This window comes from Panulirus ornatus, chromosome 69 (assembly GCF_036320965.1).
Source record: "Panulirus ornatus isolate Po-2019 chromosome 69, ASM3632096v1, whole genome shotgun sequence".
NCBI lineage: Eukaryota > Metazoa > Arthropoda > Malacostraca > Decapoda > Palinuridae > Panulirus > Panulirus ornatus.
The window spans coordinates 10,891,216-10,915,474 of record NC_092292.1 but is presented as its reverse complement, the minus strand read 5'-3'; positions in this window follow the sequence as shown (position 1 = coordinate 10,915,474).

Sequence of the window (24,259 nt, the reverse complement as noted above, 5' to 3'; positions counted from 1 at the left end):
TTGACTGGCTGGCAGGTCATTTTCCCTTCACCTGGACTGTTCTGACATTATGTTCAGTTTTCAACGTCCCTCGTTTCCCCTCTGCAAGTACGGAGGGCGGTGAGTGTGTGCCTGGGTAATGTGCTGTGAAGTGGACGATATGATGAGACTTAAGAATGGCATGACAATGAGGGATGAAGAGGGTGAAGTGAAAAAAAGTACGATTAAGCCAAATCATTTCGAGGATCTTATGATCGCACACTAGAGCTGTCACATCCAGGCTCTCTGAATATTTGAGCAGGTATTGAAGACAAAAGGATAAATCGTATTTTCTTTTTTCTTTTTTTCTTGTTAGCTGAGACAGCAGATGTTACTGAAGCCCTGATCGAGGTCATCTCATGAACGATATATATACACATGTGTGTGTGTGTGTGTGTGTGTGTGTGTGTGTGTGTGTGTGTGTGTGTGCGGTGAGATCGCACTTCCTTAGTTCATGCAATTTTATTTAACATGTAATCTTTTCTATACATGTTTCGTGGGGACAGTCCACCTCATCAGGTGCCAGTACTGAACAAAGTTCTTTCAATCCCAACATCACACTTGATTCCCGCCGTCCAACATCAGTCTTTCTAGACCAACCACTTTCTCTGCTTTGCCTGGTCGTAACCATTGTGAGGGACAGTGATTAAGGAAGGTCACGCGGCGGGTAGGTGTGTGTGTGTGTGTGTGTGTGTATGGGTTTACCCTAATCAAAGATAGGTAGGTACACATTTCATCGACCAACCCCTATGGGTGGATGAACAGCTGGGTTGACTGTTGACCGAGTGCCTCAACCAGGACTCGAACCTATGCGTCACGGTCAGGAACGCGAACCGCTACACCACGGAGGTCCCTTATATATACTGTGAATATTGGAATTCCATACTAAAACAATTATCGATTGATATAACGCTTACCTACACACACACACACACACACACACACACACACACACACACACACATATGAAAACTGGTTGCAGATGATGCAATGATCATGAGAGAAAAGTGAAAAGAAAACGTGGAGGATTGCATCAATTTACAAGGGGACCAAGACACACTCCAAAGTTGGTCTGATATACATGGTTGATGAAACTCGAGTAGATGTAATGTATTGGGTCCGAGTCACAGCGAAGACGGCTTCGAGATGAGTATCACTTAACAGGAAATTAAATGTGCTTGTCAAAGGACATGGGAGTCGACATCATCTCGAATCATTTGCCAGAGTCTTTCCTTAGAATAATCAAGGGGACCAACTGTCTACTGACAAATATCAGAACTGCATTCAAGTCTGTGAATAAGGAAACATCCAGCAAGCTCTTCATAACATATCATTTTTTTATAACATACACAATCGCTGTTTCCCGCGTCGACGAGGTAGCGTCGGGAAACAGACGAAGAATAGCCCATCCACTCATACACACACACACACACACACACACACACACACACACATACATATATCTTTCTTTCTTTCTTTCAAACTATTCGCCATTTCCCGCATTAGCAAGGTAGCGCTAAGAACAGAGGACTGGGCTTCCGAGGGAACATCCTTTCTTTTTTTCAAAAATAAGGAACAGAGAAGGGGGCCATATATATATATATAAATATATATATATATATATATATATATATATATATATATATATATATATATATATATATATATATATATATATATATGTCCACATACGCACATATACATACATGTACATGCGTATACGCAGACATTACATACATACACATGTGCATATTCATATTTCCTTGCCTTCATCCATTCCTGTCGCTACCCCACCCCATTTTTGGTCACCACATATAAAGAAGCATAAACAGCTAATAGGGAAGGTTCAAAAGGCAGCAGCAAAGATGGTACCAAAATGAAGAAAGCTGGGTTACAGGGAAAGGCTAGAGGACTTAAATTTCTCCAACTTGGAAGAGAGATGAGAGAAGAGAGACCAGATCACTACACTCTCAAAAGTTTTTAAAACAGACTGATGACCTAAACGGTGAAGCCATCTTGGAAAGATGGAGGGATAGAAGAACCAGAGGACTTAACATGAAAAATCAAACAAGAAAAGTGTTCAGAGAGACGTAAAAAAAAAAGAAGTACTTTTAAAAGTGTTCAGAGAGACGTAAAACAAAAGAAAAAAAAAACGTACTTTTGCAGTATTATAAGAGTGGTGGATGAATGGAATTATAAATGCCTGAAGACAATACAAAGAAAGTTAAGAAGTTGAATACCAGCAGAGAATGTTCAGGAGATGGAGCCCCACGAGTGCAAAACTTTCACTTCGTATCACACACACACACATACAAACACACACACTCACACACACACAGACACAGACACACACACACACACACACACACACACACACAAGTGCACGCACAGACACTGAGCAGTTCTTTGAAAAATGCAAGGGTAGAACAACCAGAATCCTTATCATACATTTTTGCAAGAAAACTTCTTAAAAACAGATGTAAAGTAATGCTTTTACAGCACAGGAGTTGCGAATGTGCATGGCATAAACGCAATTATGAGATTGTGAACGTGGTGAGCATACGGGAGATTAAGAAACTGCATGGGATAGAGTGCTTTGTAGTGGTGTGGTACATAGGGGGCGACGTGGCGTCATTGGATTGAAACCAGGGCATGTGGAGCTTTCAGGGGAAACCACGGGAAGGTCTGTGGGGCCTGGGTGTGGGTGGTGGGGTTGTCGTCTCGGTACATTAACAATGTCAGCTGGAGAATGGCGATGAGCGGACGTAGGCCTTTCTTCATCTGCCTCTGGCGCTCCCTTGTTAACACGGGAAACATCGAACGGTAATAGATAGATAGATAGATAGATAGGTAGATAGACAGAGAGAGACAGACAGATAGATAGATAGATAGATAGATAGATAGACAGACCGATAGATAAATATATAGATAGATACGTAGGTAGATAGATAGACGGACAGATGAGATAGATAGATAAATAAAGTTATAAAAGAGTATTGGTGTCCACGCCATGAAATACTGGAGAGCTTCAGAAATGAATGAAAACCCCTGAACTCATCCCATTTAATGGATCAAAGAAAAAAATTCAATAACGCTATATAAGAATCTAACTCGTCACAACTGAATATATATATATATATATATATATATATATATATATATATATATATATATATATATATATATATACATATATATATATATATATATATATATATATATATATATATATATATATATATATATATATATATACGTCTATACACGCACATACATATACATATATACACACGTACATATTCATATTTGCTTGCCTTCATCCAGGTGGGCTGTTTAGAAAGGGTAGTGAGTGGTGGGATGAAGAAGTAAGAGTATTAGTGAAAGAGAAGAGAGAGGCATTTGGACGATTTTTGCAGGGAAAAAATGCAATTGAGTGGGAGAAGTATAAAAGAAAGAGACAGGAGGTCAAGAGAAAGGTGCAAGAGGTGAAAAAAAGGGCAAATGAGAGTTGGGGTGAGAGACTATCAGTAAATTTTAGGGAGAATAAAAAGATGTTCTGGAAGGAGGTAAATAGGGTGCGTAAGACAAGGGAGCAAATGGGAACTTCAGTGAAGGGCGTAAATGGGGAGGTGATAACAAGTAGTGGTGATGTGAGAAGGAGATGGAATGAGTATTTTGAAGGTTTGTTGAATGTGTCTGATGACAGAGTGGCAGATATAGGGTGTTTTGGTCGAGGTGGTGTGCAAAGTGAGAGGGTTAGGGAAAATGATTTGGTAAACAGAGAAGAGGTAGTAAAAGCTTTGCGGAAGATGAAAGCCGGCAAGGCAGCAGGTTTGGATGGTATTGCAGTGGAATTTATTAAAAAAGGGGGTGACTGTATTGTTGACTGGTTGGTAAGGTTATTTAATGTATGTATGACTCATGGTGAGGTGCCTGAGGATTGGCGGAATGCGTGCATAGTGCCATTGTACAAAGGCAAAGGGGATAAGAGTGAGTGCTCAAATTACAGAGGTATAAGTTTGTTGAGTATTCCTGGTAAACTATATGGGAGGGTATTGATTGAGAGGGTGAAGGCATGTACAGAGCATCAGATTGGGGAAGAGCAGTGCGGTTTCAGAAGTGGTAGAGGATGTGTGGATCAGGTGTTTGCTTTGAAGAATGTATGTGAGAAATACTTAGAAAAGCAAATGGATTTGTATGTAGCATTTATGGATCTGGAGAAGGCATATGATAGAGTTGATAGAGATGCTCTGTGGAAGGTATTAAGAATATATGGTGTGGGAGGAAAGTTGTTAGAAGCAGTGAAAAGTTTTTATCGAGGATGTAAGGCATGTGTACGTGTAGGAAGAGAGGAAAGTGATTGGTTCTCAGTGAATGTAGGTTTGCGGCAGGGGTGTGTGATGTCTCCATGGTTGTTTAATTTGTTTATGGATGGGGTTGTTAGGGAGGTAAATGCAAGAGTCCTGGAAAGAGGGGCAAGTATGAAGTCTGTTGGGGATGAGAGAGCTTGGGAAGTGAGTCAGTTGTTGTTCGCTGATGATACAGCGCTGGTGGCTGATTCATGTGAGAAACTGCAGAAGCTGGTGACTGAGTTTGGTAAAGTGTGTGGAAGAAGAAAGTTAAGAGTAAATGTGAATAAGAGCAAGGTTATTAGGTACAGTAGGGTTGAGGGTCAAGTCAATTGGGAGGTGAGTTTGAATGGAGAAAAACTGGAGGAAGTGAAGTGTTTTAGATATCTGGGAGTGGATCTGTCAGCGGATGGAACCATGGAAGCGGAAGTGGATCATAGGGTGGGGGAGGGGGCGAAAATTTTGGGAGCCTTGAAAAATGTGTGGAAGTCGAGAACATTATCTCGGAAAGCAAAAATGGGTATGTTTGAAGGAATAGTGGTTCCAACAATGTTGTATGGTTGCGAGGCGTGGGCTATGGATAGAGTTGTGCGCAGGAGGATGGATGTGCTGGAAATGAGATGTTTGAGGACAATGTGTGGTGTGAGGTGGTTTGATCGAGTAAGTAACGTAAGGGTAAGAGAGATGTGTGGAAATAAAAAGAGCGTGGTTGAGAGAGCAGAAGAGGGTGTTTTGAAATGGTTTGGGCACATGGAGAGAATGAGTGAGGAAAGATTGACCAAGAGGATATATGTGTCGGAGGTGGAGGGAACGAGGAGAAGAGGGAGACCAAATTGGAGGTGGAAAGATGGAGTGAAAAAGATTTTGTGTGATCGGGGCCTGAACATGCAGGAGGGTGAAAGGAGGGCAAGGAATAGAGTGAATTGGAGCGATGTGGTATACAGGGGTTGACGTGCTGTCAGTGGATTGAATCAAGGCATGTGAAGCGTCTGGGGTAAACCATGGAAAGCTGTGTAGGTATGTATATTTGCGTGTGTGGACGTGTGTATGTACGTGTGTATGGGGGTTGGGCCATTTCTTTCGTCTGTTTCCTCGCGCTACCTCGCAAACGCGGGAGACAGCGACAAAGTATAAAAAAAAAAAAAAAAAAAAATATATATATATATATATATATATATACACACGAATGTCTGAGGGCATTCGCACTTAAGAGTGCAGTGGAGGGACGCAGTAATGCCCCTTACGGTATGCGTCCTGAGGAGCCATTTCCCCAGATGCAGCTGGCGATAAGAAGTCCCATTTGGGAGCGAGTGTCAGGGTGATGGTAGCCGGGTTATGAGGCCGGCGATAAGGAGGTGTTGCTGCTGGTAATTTGGGGCCGCGAGTGAGCGAAATGAAATGCGAGATAAACACCGAAATCCTTGGGGGAAGGAAGGACAAGTGAACGTCGGCCAGGTATGATTGTGGAGCGTTCTGAGGGCGGGACTGAAGGGCCCGATGTGTGAGGCACGGGGTGTGGACGAGGAGCACAGCCAACGCTGCTGCTTCACGGGATGGGTTTGCTTCAGGTGTACGTGTGCGTGTGTGTGTGTGTTATGGAGAGAGAGAGAGAGAGAGAGAGAGAGAGAGAGAGAGAGAGAGAGAGAGAGAGAGAGAGAGAGAGAGAGAGAGAGTTCTACACTCGCGTTGCCTCGTCTCACTCGCGTTGCCTCGTCTCTTTAACATTGCATATGTATCACGTCTTTACTCCTCTGTATTCACACACACACACACACGCACACACACACACACACACACACACACACACACACACACACAACACCCCAATCTGAGCCAGGTACCCATTTATCAACAGTTCCCGTGGCAGGGTGAACACCTGGGTTGGGTGTGAGCCAACTGCCACACCAGGGGTTCGAACCCATACGGACTGGCCAGTGCTGACTTAGTAATGCTAACCACCACACCACAAAGGCACGCCTGTGTGTGTGTGTGTGTGCGTGTGTGTGTGTGTGTGTGTGTGTCTTTACCATCGTCAGGTAAAATGACACAACCTCATTTTATCATGCACCACTGACGCTCTCTCTCTCTCTCTCTCTCTCTCTCTCTCTCTCTCTCTCTCTCTCTCTCTCTCTCCTACACATCCTCCCTCTCTCCCTCTTCCCACCTGGCATCATCATCACCCATGCTCCATGATAGCGAGGCTTCACAGATTACACACATTGCAGTGAACAACTTCCTCGTGACTGTAGATAAGACTGAAAATCTATAGATGCAGGAGATTCCTGGGGAAAAAATATCTGTAAAGGAAATGAAGAGAAGTGATAGAAACACAGACTGTTCGACTGTGTGTTTTTCATTCTCTGAACTTGCCTTTGATGAATGAGCGTTTGAACCATCTGTAGCTAGGAAAGGAGAATATCTCATCCTTACATAAGCATTAAAAACCCATAAATCCTAGGGTGGAAGTCATCCAAGTACGACGTGATTCTAATGAAGACACAAAACAAGATGAATTCATAAGAATCTTCAATCACACAAGAATCCAAATTAACACAAAAGGAAAAAAATTGTCTCGGAATCTCACCCAGATATCAAAACCAGGCGTGAGATCCACAGTTCGGGCCTGGCGCTAGACAGCCACTGATTTATTGCGCACGCCTTGCTTCACTGGCCCCAATTCCTAAGCTGCTCATTCAACGCCTCTCTCTGCCAGAGTTGCCACCTGCCTCAAGACCAAATGGTCAGATGAATCTGCGACAGGGAAATGGTCCGGGTGGGGGATGATGTATGTGTACTTGGCGTATGCATCCACCAGTCGGTGTCTACTATCCTCTGTACCCGTGTTCGAGGCCTCGTTCCTACGGATGGACGGTGCTTTGGAGGAACCAAGGTTGGTGAACTTTCAGCTCATTTGGTATTAATTGGAATATATCTCATTTTTCCCTTCGTCTCTGGCAGTTCTTGGTCTGATGAGAACCGACAGAATATCAATATATAGTTCAATATATCAAGACTGTTTTATTAATTGGGCGTGACGCATTCTTGGGCCACCCAGAGTCAAGCGCATTGGTTCGAATCCTGGTTATGGCTGTTGGTGTGCAGTCAACCCAGCTGTTCATCCACCCCTAGAAGTTGGTCGATAAAATGGTTCCCTGGCTCGGGGTAGGGTATATATATATATATATATATATATATATATATATATATATATATATATATATATATATATATGTATATGTATATTCTTTTTATTATCATTTTCATTAATAAAATCATCATTCCTAGTCGCTGTCTCCCGCGTTAGAGAGGAAGCGCAAGGAAACAGACGAAAGAATGGCCCAACCCACCCACATACACATGTATATACATAAACACCCACAAACGCACATATACATAGCTATACATTTCAACGTATACATACATATGCATACACAGACATATACATATATGCACATGTACATATTCATACTTACTGCCTTTATCCATTCTTGTCGCCATCCCGCCACACATGAAATATATATATATATATATATATATATATATATATATATATATATATATATATACATATGATACCGTCTATACCGTCTCAGCTAACATAGAAAAAATCTACCATGTATCTGGCAATTTACTCTAAAGTGTATTCCTTAATTTCTTCGTTGACTCCTATGTCCATTGTTAATCTTCTTCATTACACACTTTATCTCCCCACTGTACGAAAATATGGGAGGACCTGATCTCGCCAGACGAGGGATATAAAAGGACATACCCGGACCGCTTCTGCTGTTGGCCCATAATAGCACCACTACCAAGCCACGCGAACTCAGGCGCCCCTGGTGAGGAGTCAGGTAATGGTGCCTGATAGCGAGCTTACCAGAGGGCGCCACCCCAGACTCCTGCCCTCTCCTGAAGAAGTAATGTGGGAAGCTGGACGGGGGACGAGCTGTTTGTGGAGAAGGGAGTCTGGGCTGCCTAATGAGGCTTGAAGGATAGGCAAGTCCATAGGGACAGAGAGTAGATCCCTGGCAGTAGATTCATGGGAGTAGATCCATAGCAGTAGATTCATGGTAATAGATTCATGGCAGGAGACAGGATAAGGCAGACGAGGCAGTGCGGGGATCAAGGCACCAGTCTAATGGGGAGGAGAGATGTACTGAAGAAGTATACGAGGAGGGAGCGTAGCGTGAGAGATCATTAAAGGTGCAAGTAGAAGACGGTTGTGTCAGCCACAGGATACCTGTAGATGTAGGAATATATTCTGGAACAGCTCTGAATAATGTCGGACATGCTAGGACAATTATGACACCTACACTATATATTGAAGAAGACAGAGGGGGAGTGAGGAGGGAGAGGGAGAGGAACTGAAGGAGATTACGAAACGGTAAATTATGATTAGGAATCTATGATGGAAATATATTGAGGGTATTGAGGAACTGGGCCACAAAGGCTTTTACGCGATTTATACGAACGTCTGGAAGTGAGACACCGTGCCGAAGTAATGAATGGATGCCAAAGTTGCACTTTTGCGAAGAGGTGAAAGGGTACAGACAAACTGGAGAGAATTACGGAGGGTTTAGTTTGCTTAAGTGCAGGAGGTTAGCTATGTGGCAGAGTGGTATGAAGAGAAGCTGGTAAATCTTAGCCAGATGAGAAACAGAACTACCATCATGATCATCTTTTGCGTGACTCTGTGGCCAATTTACTTTGAGTCTGATTGCAGAGAAAGAGTCGTAAATGGAAGATAAAATGTATATAGCACTTATAGCCTAACGAAGGTCGAACGTGCTGAGGGACGGAATCGGTCATTGATCATAATAAGTGAACACAGTCATGTGTAAATGATCTGGGGTTAAAGTAGGATCATATTCATATGGCTGTTCAACGTCTGCATGCATGGAGATGCACAGGTGGTGTTGGCAGGCGTTGGTGGCAGAAGAGTGAAACGAAAAAAAAAAACTCATGGTAGACACTGACTGAAGCACTGGGATGCAACTGTCTGTGGACGATGCTGTACTGATGAGCCAAGCAGCCACAGAACAGTAGGAATCTGTGGGTGTGAAGAGTACGTAGGAAGAGGAGCCTTGATACAGGGATGAGTGTTTGTGAATGAGACCGAAGATGCTGAGTACGATATACAGTTGAATGGTAGAGTTGTAGACGCTGAGGTATTCTGGGCATGTTGGAGTGGCTTAAGGAAAAGGGGTAATGATGCTGAATGTACGTATACAAGTGGCTCTTTGGAACGTTACTGATGGAAAGAATGTAAGTTTAAATGAGCGGTAAAGCCACTGGAGGGAACAGCTCATCCTGCTCTGATGTGTGGTAGTCAGTATGTGATGACACGCTGTCATAATGGAGATGGATTTCCTAAGACTTGAATGTGGGGATAGAAAGTCTAGAGAATAGTGCTATATCTAGAGCTGAGAGCAGGGTCGTTGAAAAGACAAGGTTGAAATTTTTGTAAATGAAATGGACTTATGCAAGAAAATGATGGTTGAATAGCTGACGAATATAACTTAAACGATGTCTGAAGAGGGACATGGTAGAGTACAGGAAAGAGAGAGAGGCTGTAGGGCAGACTGAGGAAGCATATGGGACATGTCGTCTTCACAGAAGAACTTTTGGGGTCGCGCACAATCAAGGCTATATGGAGAAGGCTTCAAGTGTTCACCCACTTGCCTGTGGGAGACGACTCACCGGATGAGGATATATGGGACGAATAGTATTAATGGGCAGATGGAGAGGCAAGTTACAGGACCTAAGGAAGCTCATCTTTAGGAGAACCGGGAAAAATCAGCTTCCTAAAGGTACATCTCTCGTGCAATGTGAAGTTCGAGGCGTAAAATTGGAATGGATCTATTACCAGTGACATTAGCCTTGCCCTCTTGAGGTATCAGCAACAAGGCTGACATATTAGGGGCGTGAGTGCCGAGGGACGTGACATGGAAAGATAACACAAGCAGGTCTACCCTCTTGGGGGGGTCTGAACTAAGCCTCGTCAACGACGACCTAGTTCCTCAAGCTGAGCGTCTCCTGTGGCATTAGATTCGACTCCAGGTGTCTTTTACTCTCATTCAATCCTTTATCTTTTTGTCTACTTCTAAGAGCACTTGCAAGGTCCTTATGTGTTGCCTTACGCAATGTCCTGAAATCAGATGCCAAATCAGACGCCACACCCGCTGAGCAAATGCGCTTTACGCTTTAAAGTCTTTAGCGAAACAGATCGACGGGAAATTGCTGGATATGTCTTTTTTTTCTTTTTTACCATCGCTAATTGGTCAACGTACCGTCAGTTCCCCCCACCCACCACACACACACACACACACACACACACACACACACACACACATACAGTGTATCCATGTATAACGAATACGTTTACATCAAAGGAATTTTCAGTACAGTAACGCTTAATCAAAGTTTATAATGTATGTCGCTGGGATTCGGTGGGTAAATAATGAAAAGGTATAGAGAGAGAGAGAGAGAGAGAGAGAGAGAGAGAGAGAGAGAGAGAGAGAGAGAGAGAGAGAGAGACTCGTTCCATACAAAACCCGTCGTTCATTTGGTCCCCCCAGCGTCAAATAACTACGAGAGGCCCTGAAAAGCCTTTTTAAAAGGCGACCATTATCAACCACCTGTAGCATACATGCCTAACGATATATCATACATACTTTTAATACATAATACACATACGGGAATTTTGGTATGACATTTTTTTTTTTCCACCCACTTTTTTTCTCACCTATGAATTGAGTTTAGTGAATCGCTTCAAGTGGGTTTAAGCTAATTGGGAACGACAGGACGACCCTTAAGCACGACGGTACGACTTTTTGGCTGTGATAGCGTGGTCGTTAACCTAATATTTTCTTTCGTGAGGATCGGGTCTAAAACGTGGTCAGACCCACAGGTCGTACCGTCGTACAGGTATCGTAATATCGACCGTCGTGTTCAAGGGTCGTACCAAAACCCTCAAGGGTCGTATCGTCGCTCTAATACGTTTTCATCGTCGTGTTTGAGAGTCGCAGTGCTATGTCGACAGTCGTGCTTAAGGGATCGTACCGTCGTGCTCAAGGAGTCGTACGACCACCGCCATGTGTCGCATCACCGTTCTCCGTGGTTGAACCGTCGTGCTCAAGGAGTCGTACGACCACCGCCATGTGTCGCATCACCGTTCTCCGTGGTTGAACCGTCGTGCTCAAGGAGTCGTACGACCACCGCCATGTGTCGCATCACCGTTCTCCGTGGTTGAGCAGTCGTGCTCAAGGAGTCGTACGACCACCGCCATGTGTCGCATCACCGCTCTCCGTGGTTGAGCAGTCGTGCTCAAGGAGTCGTACGACCACCGCCATGTGTCGCATCACCGCTCTCCGTGGTTGAGCCGTCGTGGTCGAGGGTCGTACAGCCGTGCTTCAAGGGCGTTGTCTGCCGGTGCGTTGCTGCGGTACGTCAGGGCAAGGGAGGACTGATGGCTGTTTGCATGGCAGCAGCCATGGGAACGAGAGAGAGAGAGAGAGAGAGAGAGAGAGAGAGAGAGAGAGAGAGAGAGAGAGAGAGAGAGAGAGAGAGAGAGATTTGGCTCTAAATGTCAAAGTACAAATTACAAATATCTGTGCAAGCCCTGCAGCAGAGAGAGAGAGAGAGAGAGAGAGAGAGAGAGAGAGAGAGAGAGAGAGAGAGAGAGAGAGAGAGAGAGAGAGAGAGAGAGAGAGAGAGAGAGAGAGAGAGAGAGCTTTGGCTCTAAATGTCAAAGTAGAAATTACAAACATCTGTGTAAGCCCTGCAGCAGAGAGAGAGAGAGAGAGAGAGAGAGAGAGAGAGAGAGAGAGAGAGAGAGAGAGAGAGAGAGAGAGAGCTTTGGTTCTAAATGTCAAAGTAGAAATTACAAACATCTGTGTAAGCCCTGCAGCAGAGAGAGAGAGAGAGAGAGAGAGAGAGAGAGAGAGAGAGAGAGAGAGAGAGAGAGAGAGAGAGAGAGAGAGATTATGGCTTTTTCAGATTTAGTCTCTGAGAAGTTATGCTAGCCATATCGAGCTGAGGTTTTTCTGAGAATCTAATCTTAAAAACAAAGAGTAATGGCTTTGAGTTTTGTGGACTGGCAACACTGATCCTAGGGATCTAGGTTTCAAGTGAACTGGCAACACTGATCCCAGGGATATACGACTTTAGAGTCAAATCAACTGACAACACTGCTGATCCCAGGGATATATGCTTTGGGAGTGAAATGAACTGGTAACACTAATCCCAGGGATATATAACTGGCAACACTACTGATCCCAGGGATATATGATATAGGAATCAAGTGAACTGGTAACACTAGTGATTCCAGCGGTATGAGCTTTGGAGAGTCGAGTGAACTGGCAACTTTGACCCTAAGAATACGAAGTTTGGAACGAGACAGCAAAAATATTCGTATAGAAATGCGGTTTGAAGTCAGGTAGCAACATTGATTTCTCATTCACCCTCCCACTCCACCTGCTTCCCACATATCACCTCCCTACCTCCACTTGCTTCCCACATATCACCTCCTTACCTCCACTTGCTTCCCACATACCACCTCCCTACCTCCACTTGCTTCCCACATACCACCTCCCTACCTCCACTTGCTTCCCACATACCACCTCCCTACCTCCACTTGCTTCCCGCATACCACCTCCCTACCTCCACTTGCTTCCCACATACCACCTCCCTACCTCCACTTGTAGCGTCTTAAAGCCAGACGCCCAAATGTCACCAAGTATTTGAAGAGGCCCAAATGCCACCTAGTATTTCTGGGCTCCTAAATGTCGCCTAGTATTTCCGGGCTCCTAAATGCCACCTACTATTTCAGAGCTCCCAAATGTCTCCTAGTATTTCAGGGCTCCCAAATGTCACCTTGTATTTCAGAGCTCCCAAATGTCATCTAGTATTTCAGGGCTCCCAAATATCACCTAGTATTTCAGGATACCCAAATATCACCTAGTATTCCAGGGCTCCCAAATGTCACCTAGTATTTCAGGAAGCCCAAATGTCACCTAGTATTTCAGGACTCCTAAATGTCACCTAGTATTTCAGGAAGCCCAAGTATCACTAGTATTTCAGGATGCCCAAATATCAACCTCGTATTTCTGACGCTAAATGTTTCGTGTGAGGAAAGAGGCACAACTTGAGGAGTAATATTCTACACAAATACCTACAGAACTAAAGCCACGGCAGATCAGATATGATACAAGGCATCACTGTGGTGTACAGATGGTCATGCCTTGACTGCAAAACCAATGTTACACAAACGTACATGAAGTGACGTGTGAATGCGCATGGGCGTTGCTGAGCAGGCTTGTGGGAAGGCCTACTTCAAGAGGGAATGATAGAAAAATACTCCAAGCTCTGAGGTTAACAAGTCATTACAAACAGGTACCAAGGAAATGAATAAGATCACTCTGGAAGCATTGAGGATAAAAGATCACTAGCGAGGATAACAAGACTTTTAGATAACAGAGCCAACAGGTAATGAGGATAACAGGTCTTGGAGTAATGATGATAATGGGTCACCCACAGTCATGAAGATAAGAAGGACATCATGAAACGAGAATAACAAATCATCAAGTTATGAACTCATGAAAGTTTAGTACACGAGATTATTGTGCACAGGAGTTGGCCAAGGCCTCATATAGCTTGCTCTCATGGGCTTGGGCTTCAGACATCTTGCTCTTGTGGGCTTCAGATATCTTGCTCTCGTGGGTCTGGGCCTCAGCAATCTTGCTCTTGTGGGCTTCAGATATCTTGCTCTTGTGGGTTTGGGCCTCAGCAATCTCGTTCTTCTGGGCTTCAGATATCTTGCTCTTGTGGGTTTGGGCCTCAGACATCTTGCTCTTGTGGGCTTCAGATACCTTGCTCTTGTGGGTTTGGGCCTCAGCAATCTTGCTCTTGTGGGCTTCAGATATCTTGCTCTTGTGGGTTTGGGCCTCAGACATATTGCTCTTGTGGGCTTCAGATATCTTGCTCTTGTGGGTTTGGGCCTCAGATATCTTGCTCTTGTGGGCTTCAGATATCTTGCTCTCGTGGGTCTGGGCCTCAGACATCTTGCTCTTGTGGGCTTCAGATATCTTATTCTCGTGGGCTTGCCTCAGATATCCTGCTCTAGTGGGCTTGGGCCTCAGATATCTTGCCCTTGTGGGCTTCAGATATCTTGCTACCGTGGGCTTGGGCCTCAGACATCCTGCTCTCATGGGCTTGGGCCTCAGATATCCTGCTCTCGTGGGCTTGGGCCTCAGATATCCTGCTCTCGTGGGCTTGGGCCTCAGATATCCTGCTCTCGTGGGCTTGGGCCTCAGATATCCTGCTCTCGTGGGCTTGGGCCTCAGATATCCTGCTCTTGTGGACTTGGGCCTCAGATGCCTTGTTCTCGTGGGATAAAGAAAAACTCCGGAAGTGTTTAAGGATTCCCGCTACCACATCAGTTTACTGAGATAAATATGTAGAGCAGTTCACAGCGGGTGGTTTAATGGCTAGATAGCTTTCCCCCTTTTTTTTTTCTAAGATATTAGTGATGAGGGATATTCCCCACATCGGAAGCCTTTGGTTCATATATGGAAAAAAAAAAGAAATAAATTGATATAGTGGATCGTCCTTTTAGGGATAATATCAGCGTTCATTGCCGCCCTTTTCAGCTGCTTGGGTGGTGAAGTTTGAGACAATCGTGCTGGTTATTTCGAAGGGGAATATGATATATAAGTTTTGGTTATGAAGCTTAAAGTCTAGCAATGAAGGCTGACAGTGAGGGGTGAGGATGTATCTTACTGGTGTACCAACCATATGTGTGTGGTATGAATGAGGAATCACTGCTTGTTTGTACGTTAGGGGAAGAGAGTTTTACGTATGTGTTGCCCTTGTATGTATGTATCATGTCTATGTGTGTGAGTGTGTGTGTGTGTGTGTGTGTGTGTGTGTGTAGATAGTGTAAAGAGGAGATAAATGACAATCAAAAAACCATTACCAGTTGAAAGGCATTGTACACATCAGTTTCCTGCCACGTTGGAAGGTAAAACAAGTTTACTGATTTACGTGAAAACTTACAGAGTGATAACCTTTTTTTTTTTTTATGTCACTAGACAAAGGTCCGGTTGAGAATGTAGTGTGTGCAAGGGGACAGAGTTTTCATCACGCTCACCATAAAATAAAAAACAACTTACATCGGAGAATATAACTCGTAGGTGGCGTGTGTCGCCTTGCAGAAAATTAAGTATGTACGACTGAATTACGAGTCCAATATATACGACCAGTCGGAGGTCGGAGCCACAGCCAGTGCTAGAGCGAGTGCTCCGCCGAAGCCTTCCTCCCTCACCTGGTTTATGTCTCATTTCCCTGACAGATGGCAACGACGCTGAGGCGACAGCAGCGTAGATCCATCGCTAGGGAAGGGGAGGTTTCAGTCGTCCTGCCCGAGCCCAGGTAACTGGCGCGGGAAAAACAAGTTGGTCATGAACTTTACAGACCTCAGCACACCTAGCGTCTCAGCGGAGCGTCTCTTACCGCTCATATTGCTGCCGCCGGGGTTACGTGGGTACGGCATGAATGCTGAGCTGCCTATGTTGCCTGTGTTCATAAGTGTGTGTACGTGTGCGTGTGTGTGTGTGTGTGTGTGTGTGTGTGTAAGTGTGTGTGTATGTGTGCAGCTATATATCATCCCTCATCTGGCTTTACCATATTCAAATCTCGACTTGTGCTTAATTCATTCAGTAATACGTACGGATTACAGTAATATCTCTTTTTTTTACACCGTTCAAACTCATACAGACTGAGAGAACAGAATGTTACAAAGATCAAGTGTCTGACAGAAATATCACGGTATGAAGGGTTGAGGGAGCTTTGATGTAAATGTTATGTCCTCTGGAAAGAAAGGAGCTGAATTAATCCCACAAAAAGGAGGTGCACGTTTCAGCCTCTTGGTTTTCACCCTGATTTCAATTTATTAAGACAAAGCTATAGAGGAGAAAATACCTCATCACCTGGGCACAATTGCTCATATATTTTTTTCACAATGAGGCGACAAAAGCTTTCTCTTGTGTATATCATTAACCGTTCAAACTCCTTTTAATTTACGTATCTAACAAAACGAGACGATTATCATCATCATCAAGCCAGCAACCCTTACATTCAAATGCAAAAAGGAACCTTTGAAAATCGAAGATATATTTAGAGTTACATTTATGCACAGACCACGCAGGTCCAAGCGAGGTGGACAGGCCTTAACTCAAGTGAAAAAGACATGGTCCTCTTGAAACCAGTAGAAGAAAAGGAGAGCAAAGCAAAGTAGAATCTACCATAGACTTTAAGATCCAAAGACTTTTTGGTGAAAGTCTCTGAAGTTAAGAAACACAACTTCCGTCTTTCAGATCTTGAAGTGCTGAACTTACGTTAAGACAGAGGTCGGTTACAGTAACAACCCTTCAGGATATTGAGATCCTACCGCGCCTTACTTAATTTCTAGTCACTCACACTTAAATTTCTGAAAGACTTGCGAGTCACGATATCTTCCTATAGCGGTAAAGTTGGAGTCTCCTGGTAGGAAGAGGAGGCGAATAAGGAGAAACATGAGTAGAGCAACTGGGAAATATATTTTCTATTCGTGTTAAATAAGATGGCGTTACGGGTATTACTTTCACTCATACGGAATGAGCCATCAACAACGCTGAAGACTTACCAAAATTCTTAGCTTAAATATGTTTTGTGATTCAGACAGAGAATAGAAAAAATAAACAGCAGCCATATCAATACGTACGAAGTAGGTTTTTTTTTGGGGGGGGGACTGAATCACGTATTCCCCGCATGTCGTAGGAGGTAATTAAAGGCAGCGGAATCCCTGAGGTTAAGGGAGAAATATTACTTCTCTTCTCACGTATTCGTAGAAGACAATTGAACGGGACAGGAGCTCGGGGGACCGGACACGCCCTTGTATTTCTAATTTCGGAAAACTGGGACAGAAAAAGGAACCAAATGCTTATCCTCCTCGAAGGCTCAGGCCAGGGTGTCTGAGTGTGTGTGGATGTAATCAAGATGAGAAGAGGGAGGGATAGGTGGTACGTCTGAGGAGATGAACCTGGATATTCTAGATATGGGTGAGACAAAGCTAAAGGGACAATGGGAAGATTGGTTTGGGAATGTCTTAGGAGTAAAGTCAGCGGATGGTGACAGTGAGAGTGCTAAGGAAGGGGTAGCACTGTTGCTGAAGGGGGAGTTACGGGAATGTGTGAAACGTGTTGGTGTGGTGGTTAGCGTTGCTGATCGTGTCGCATTCCCAGGCCGCCTGGGGTCGAGGGCATGAGATTCGAATCTTAGTTGCAGCACTCAGTCACCAGTCAACCCTGCTGTTCATCCTCCCTTTGGGGTTGGTCGATAATCTGGTACGTACATATCAAACATACGGTACCATTTTTACGCGACGTTTACCCTGGTGCTGTTGGTGAGCGAGAGTGTGGGGTACAAATGCACGTGTGTGTGTGTGTGTGTGTGTGTGTGCGTCCTTAGTTAAGGGGACCTGTGTTATGTAGACGTATAGACGTATCTCCCTCAATACTTGTATTATAAAGATCATTCTGATACAGGTTGTGTATCCCTTGTTTTGTTTTTTTTCTGAGGTACACTTTCTTTTGATCCTGTTTACATCCAGAAGCTCGCCAGTTCTCCAAAGCAGTTCTCAGAAACGTAAACACCTTCGAAACCATTAAACCAGAGAGCTGGTGGTGAGGGGAAGAATTCTACTAAAGGCTCTCCGTACACACCGGTGTCAAGTGTTTTTTAAGACGCATTCCATCCTCGCGCAGCTGCTAAAAGCGACCACAGTTCGAGATAAAGACAAAGAGATATCACCTCCGGCCGTAGAGGCATTACGTGTGTATAATAACAGCATCACCAAAATGGACGATGAATTATTCTCGCTTATCATTAAGCCAAAAGTTACAGCTCAGGTCAGAGGACATTAACTTACATAGATTATTAACCTCTCTCTCTCTCTCTCTCTCTCTCTCTCTCTCCCACCCCGCGTCCCCTCACTGAATAGTTGTATGAGTTTATGATAAGCGTAAAATATACATTACAGTGAGAGTAGACTTCATGTGAGCAAAAGGGAGTATTAGGACCCTTATTTTGCATAGCGACGCGAACAACATCGCTCTGAATTACGTTCAGAAAACAAAATTCCTTTGTCTTTTATCTTTTTTTCTCACACACCTACCCCCTCCCCTCCCTTCTATATCTCCTCCCTCAATCGCTAAAAATACATGGGAGCTTAATTTCATAAGACAAAAATAAATTTTCAGCATTCTCTCTGTCTGTCTGTCTGTCTGTCTCTCTCTCTCTCTCTCTCTCTCTCTCTCTCTCTCTCTCTCTCTCTCTCTCTCTCTCTCGGGGGGGTTTTTGGTCGGTATGCCGATGTAATCTTCCCTCCGTGCACACGCGGCTTCGGCCCTGGGTTGAAAAAAAAAATATGTGGCTCCGGTGGGTTGGTGGGGGGCGAGCGAGCCGCCCCTACTGTGAGTCGAACTATTTCCTGCTATTGGAATAACCTGAATATCTCGGCGGCCAGTTCTGGCCCGGCCTAACCTCAAACACAACGTGAAGAAAAACGCAATACCTCGGCGGCGACCCCACCACGAGCTCTTCCCCCCCATCACACAGCTCTTGCCCTGTGATACTGCTCTCGCCTCACAGCTCTGCCCTGTTCTCGTCTCACAGCTCTGCCCCTGTGATACTGTTCTCTCTTCACAGCTCTGCCCTGTGATACTGCTCTCGTCCCACAGCTCTGCCCCTGTGATACTGTTCTCGCCTCACAGCTCTGCCCTGTTCTCGTCTCACAGCTCTGCCCCTGTGATACTGTTCTCGTCTCACAGCTCTGCCCCTGTGATACTGTTCTCTCTTCACAGCTCTGCCCTGTGATACTGCTCTCGTCCCACAGCTCTGCCCTGTGATACTGTTCTCGTCTCACAGCTCTGACCCTGCGATACTGTTCGCGTCTCACAGCTCTGCCCCTGCGATACTGTTCTCGCCTCACAGCTCTGCCCTGTGATACTGTTCTCGTCTCACAGCTCTGCCCTGTGATACTGTTCTCGTCTCACAGCTCTGCCCTTTGATACTGCTCTCGCATCACAGCTCTGCCCTGTGATACTGTTCTCGCCTCACAGTTCAGTTCTGACCTGTGATACTGTTCTCGCCTCACAGCTCTGACCTGTGATACTGTTCTCGTCTCACAGCTCTGCCCTGTGATACTGTTCTCGCCTTTCACGTGAGCCTGGCCTGCCTACCTTGCTCACCACTAGAACAGTAGAACATTCCTAGAAAGACTTTTAACACTGGCTCTCAGAGCTTAGTGTGTAAATGCTATGACCCGTGCAGCTGTAAATTCTATGAATCGTTAGCTGTAAATTCTATGAATCTCATATAGCTGTAAATGGTATAAATCATATAGCTGTAAACGCTGGTAAACAAATAGCTGTAAATGCTATGAACCTTACAGGCATTAAGTGAACCATGTAGCGTTAAATGCTTTGAACGTACAGCTAAAAAATAATTAATGAATCATAAGCATTATGAAACATAGCTGTAAATTTTGTAAGCCATATAGGTGTAAACATTATGATTCACATAACTATATAATAATGTCTATAGCTATAAATTCTATAAACCGTAAAGTTGCCCGTGTTGGAAATCACATAGCTAAAGTTACATACAGATCATATAACTATGAATATCCTATATCATATATATCATATAGCTGTACATCTTATAAAACATATATTTCTGTACATGTTACTAATCATATATCTGTAAATGTTATGCATCAAACAGCAGTAAAAGTCATGAGCAATGTAGCTGTAAAGTCAACGACTCATATGCCTGTAAATGAATCATATGCCTGTAAATGAATCATATGCCTGTAAATGAATCGAATGACAGAGCTATAAAAGTGACAACTCCTTTAGCTGTAAATAGGCTGAATCTTTAAGATGTACACTATTTACGTGTATGTGTTTACCCATACATATCGGGGTAAACAAAAATGCAACATTTCTCCTTGATAGCTGTTTACCCATACATATCGGGGTAAACAAAAATGTAATATTTCTGCCTTGATAGCTGTGTAATCTGATTCATTTACACCTTCATAAATCTTATCATTCATACCTGTATTACTGAAACCATTTTGTACTCATGTAGTTCATAACTGCTACAGCTGTATCATCTATAGATTTAGAGCTGCAGAGTTGCATTCATAGTTACATACAATACATCAACATATGCATAATTAATACAATTCTTCCTCGTACATAATTCCTAACATATACACCTACAATATCTATACCAATAGGTAGCCATAGAATCCAGGTATACAGCAATGTTATGCAAAGGAGTTACCCATACAGTTAGACGACTCGCACTATATAGGATTTACAGCTATTTGAACTAAGACATTTACAACTATATGACTGAAAAAAATATAAATCTACCGCTTTATGATTAACAAACTACACCTTTTTGAAGAGAGAGCCATACTGAGGGACGATACAAGGAGCAGGGATTGACAAAGAAGACGAAGTCTGAAGGAAGAGAATTTCAAGTGTGTGTGTGTGTGTGTGTGTGTGTGTGTATGTGTGTGTGTGTGTGTGTGTGTGTGTGTGTGTGTGTATATGAACATTCGTCTGTCTGGTCGTAATGAATGTATGAACGGAAGCGTGTTTGTGGACACTGTATAAAGGAGTCACACACACACACACACACACACACACACACACACACATACACACATACACACACACACACATACACACACACACACACATACACACAAACACACACACAGACACACACAAACACACACACACATACATGAGAAAGGAAATAAAGTGGAATTTGAACAACTGGAAAGATTTATTGATAGCGGGGATATATTATTTTCGTTTCCTTCTTTTTCTAGTCATGAAGTCTTAGAGCGATGAAGGCAAGGTGAAGGCAGTGTGTGACACAGAGGCAAGCACACGACAATCATCTGGACGAGGAACTCATCAGCGAGGCAAAATAGGAGAGAGGCAGCATCAAAAATATTTCTCATCAGGAGTTATTTCACTCGCATCCTTCCCTTCTTCTCAAAATATTTCCTCGTTATTTGACACGAGATGGTTCAAACACTCATCTCTGATCCGCCACTTTATTCATCCATCAGATATTCAAATACCAGGGGTGTAAAAGAGACGAGGCTATATTTAAATACCAGGGGTGTAAAAGAGACGAGACTATATTTAAATACCAGGGGTGTAAAAGAGACGAGGCTATATTCAAATACCAGGGGTGTAAAAGAGACGTGACTATATTTAAATACCAGGGGTGTAAAAGAGACGAGACTATATTTAAATACCAGGGGTGTAAAAGAGACGAGACTACATTTAAATACCAGGGGTGTAAAAGAGACGAGACTATATTTAAATACCAGGGGTGTAAAAGAGACGAGACTATATTTAAATACCAGGGGTGTAAAAGAGACGAGACTATATTTAAATACCAGGGGTGTAAAAGAGACGAGACTATATTTAAATACCAGTGGTGTAAAAGAGACGAGACTATATTTAAATACCATGGGTGTAAAAGAGACGAGACTATATTTAAATACCAGTGGTGTAAAAGAGACGAGGCTATATTCAAATACCAGGGGTGTAAAAGAGACGAGACTATATCTAAATACCAGGGGTGTAAAAGAGACGAGACTATATTTAAATACCAGGGATGTGATAGAGACGAGACTATATCTAAATACCAGGGGTGTAAAAGAGACGAGACTATATTTAAATACCAGGGGTGTAAAAGAGACGAGACTATATTTAAATACCAGGGGTGTAAAAGAGACGAGACTATATTTAAATACCAGGGGTGTAAAAGAGACTATATCTAAATACCAGGGGTGTAAAAGAGACGAGACTACATTTAAATACCAGGGGTGTAAAAGAGACGAGACTATATTTAATTACCAGGGGTGTAAAAGAGACGAGACTATATCTAAATACCAGGGGTGTAAAAGAGATGAGACTATATTTAAATACCAGGGGTGTAAAAGAGACGAGACTATACCTAAATACCAGGGGTGTAAAAGAGATGAGACTATATTTAAATACCAGGGGTGTAAAAGAGACGAGACTATACCTAAATACCAGGGGTGTAAAAGAGACGAGACTATTTAATTACCAGGGGTGTAAAAGAGACGAGACTATTTAATTACCAGGGGTGTAAAAGAGACGAGACTATTTAATTACCAGGGGTGTAAAAGAGACGAGACTATTTAATTACCAGGGGTGTAAAAGAGACGAGACTATATTTACACGGGGAGATAATGGAGATCTAGGGGGAAAAAAAAAAGAAAAGCTTGTCAGATTGTTTTTTTATGGACACTGAGAGTGATAAGAAATGTCTGAAAAGAAAAGAGTCATCGTTAGGGAAGCTCCTTTAGGATAGCAAATAGAGACTCGAAGTCTACGATGTTATTTTCCGTGAAAGAAAACAGGTTTACCCAAGGGCCATAGGCTCGTGACTTTCCCGAGATCTAAGCAGTGGTTTGGTTGACCTATCCTGACACTGATAATGATGTATGGGTCCCTCAGCCACCAGCCAGGTACGGTCGAAAGACTCGTATGACCTTACGAGCTGCCCTGAACTCCGCCTGCATGCGATTACACCACTCCAGAGGAATCCATCATTACCCTGCTACTGGTTGTTGCGCAGTCTTGAAGCAGCGAGAGCTCCCCGAAAGGCGTCCTTGGGTTACTTAATCAATTAATCATGACCTTACGGTGACATTTAGAGACATTTCTGTCCCAAAGTCGACCTTTTTCTGCTTCTCTGTAAAACACCCGAGAGAAATCTTAGTAGATTACACATTCAAGATCAGACTAATTTAATGTAGTCAACAGTCCTGTTGAGACTTAGATTGCCTGTACTTCAAGTTCTGGATAGATACACCAGCTCATATGACGTCCACATCTCCACTACTGAGACCGAATAACAATGCCTACGCCTTATTCACTAGGTTGGGTAAGTACCATACGATGGTAATACATCTTACCCACCAGCTTGGCTAGGTACCGACTGATGATACTAACCTCACCAGTTCCTCTGCCGACCGAATGATCACACAAAACGGAATCTTATTGCGTCTATGTCTTCAGCATCTGTTTACCTGAACAAACCCACAACCAGGAGGGTAAATATATCCGCCAATTCGCTCACAGTCAACATTGTTAGTATTACAACCATCATTGACGCGATCGCAAAAATCTGGGTCTTCAAATTCCGGCTATGTTAACCCATCTCTTCCCTGGGTACAAGATAGGAGCATTAGTTCTGGTTATACGCGTGCCACTACCACCACTCCAACAGACAATGGAGCCTGCTAGGGAAGGGAAGGTCTGTATATAAGACGAGGTGGGACGTCAAACAGTTCATCCTTTTCACAAGATCAGTTGTTGACGACTTGCTGCAGACCAGGGGTCCTATGAGCGAGTGAAAGACCATTCGCTACTATGTGCCATTTGTGCCCTGCTGTGAATAGCGAGTTGGAGCCACAGACGGATGGATTAAGCGTTGTTCAAAGCATCAACTGTTCGATTTATGTTGAGAAAAATATTAAGACGAGGAGAGTATGATGTTCGAGTTAGTAAGGATAGCGAGATGGCAGAGAGGTTCATGTCGAAAGTTGTAAGAATGTGTTAAGGCTGGTTAGCTATTTGGGCTTCGGGTTTGAAAACTGCCCCAGGAACATAAAGAACATCAACGTATGTGATAACCACAATTATCATTATTAATACAATTATCATTATCATCATTTTCAATATTGTCTATCATTATCACAAATATTACTATTACGATCATTATCATTA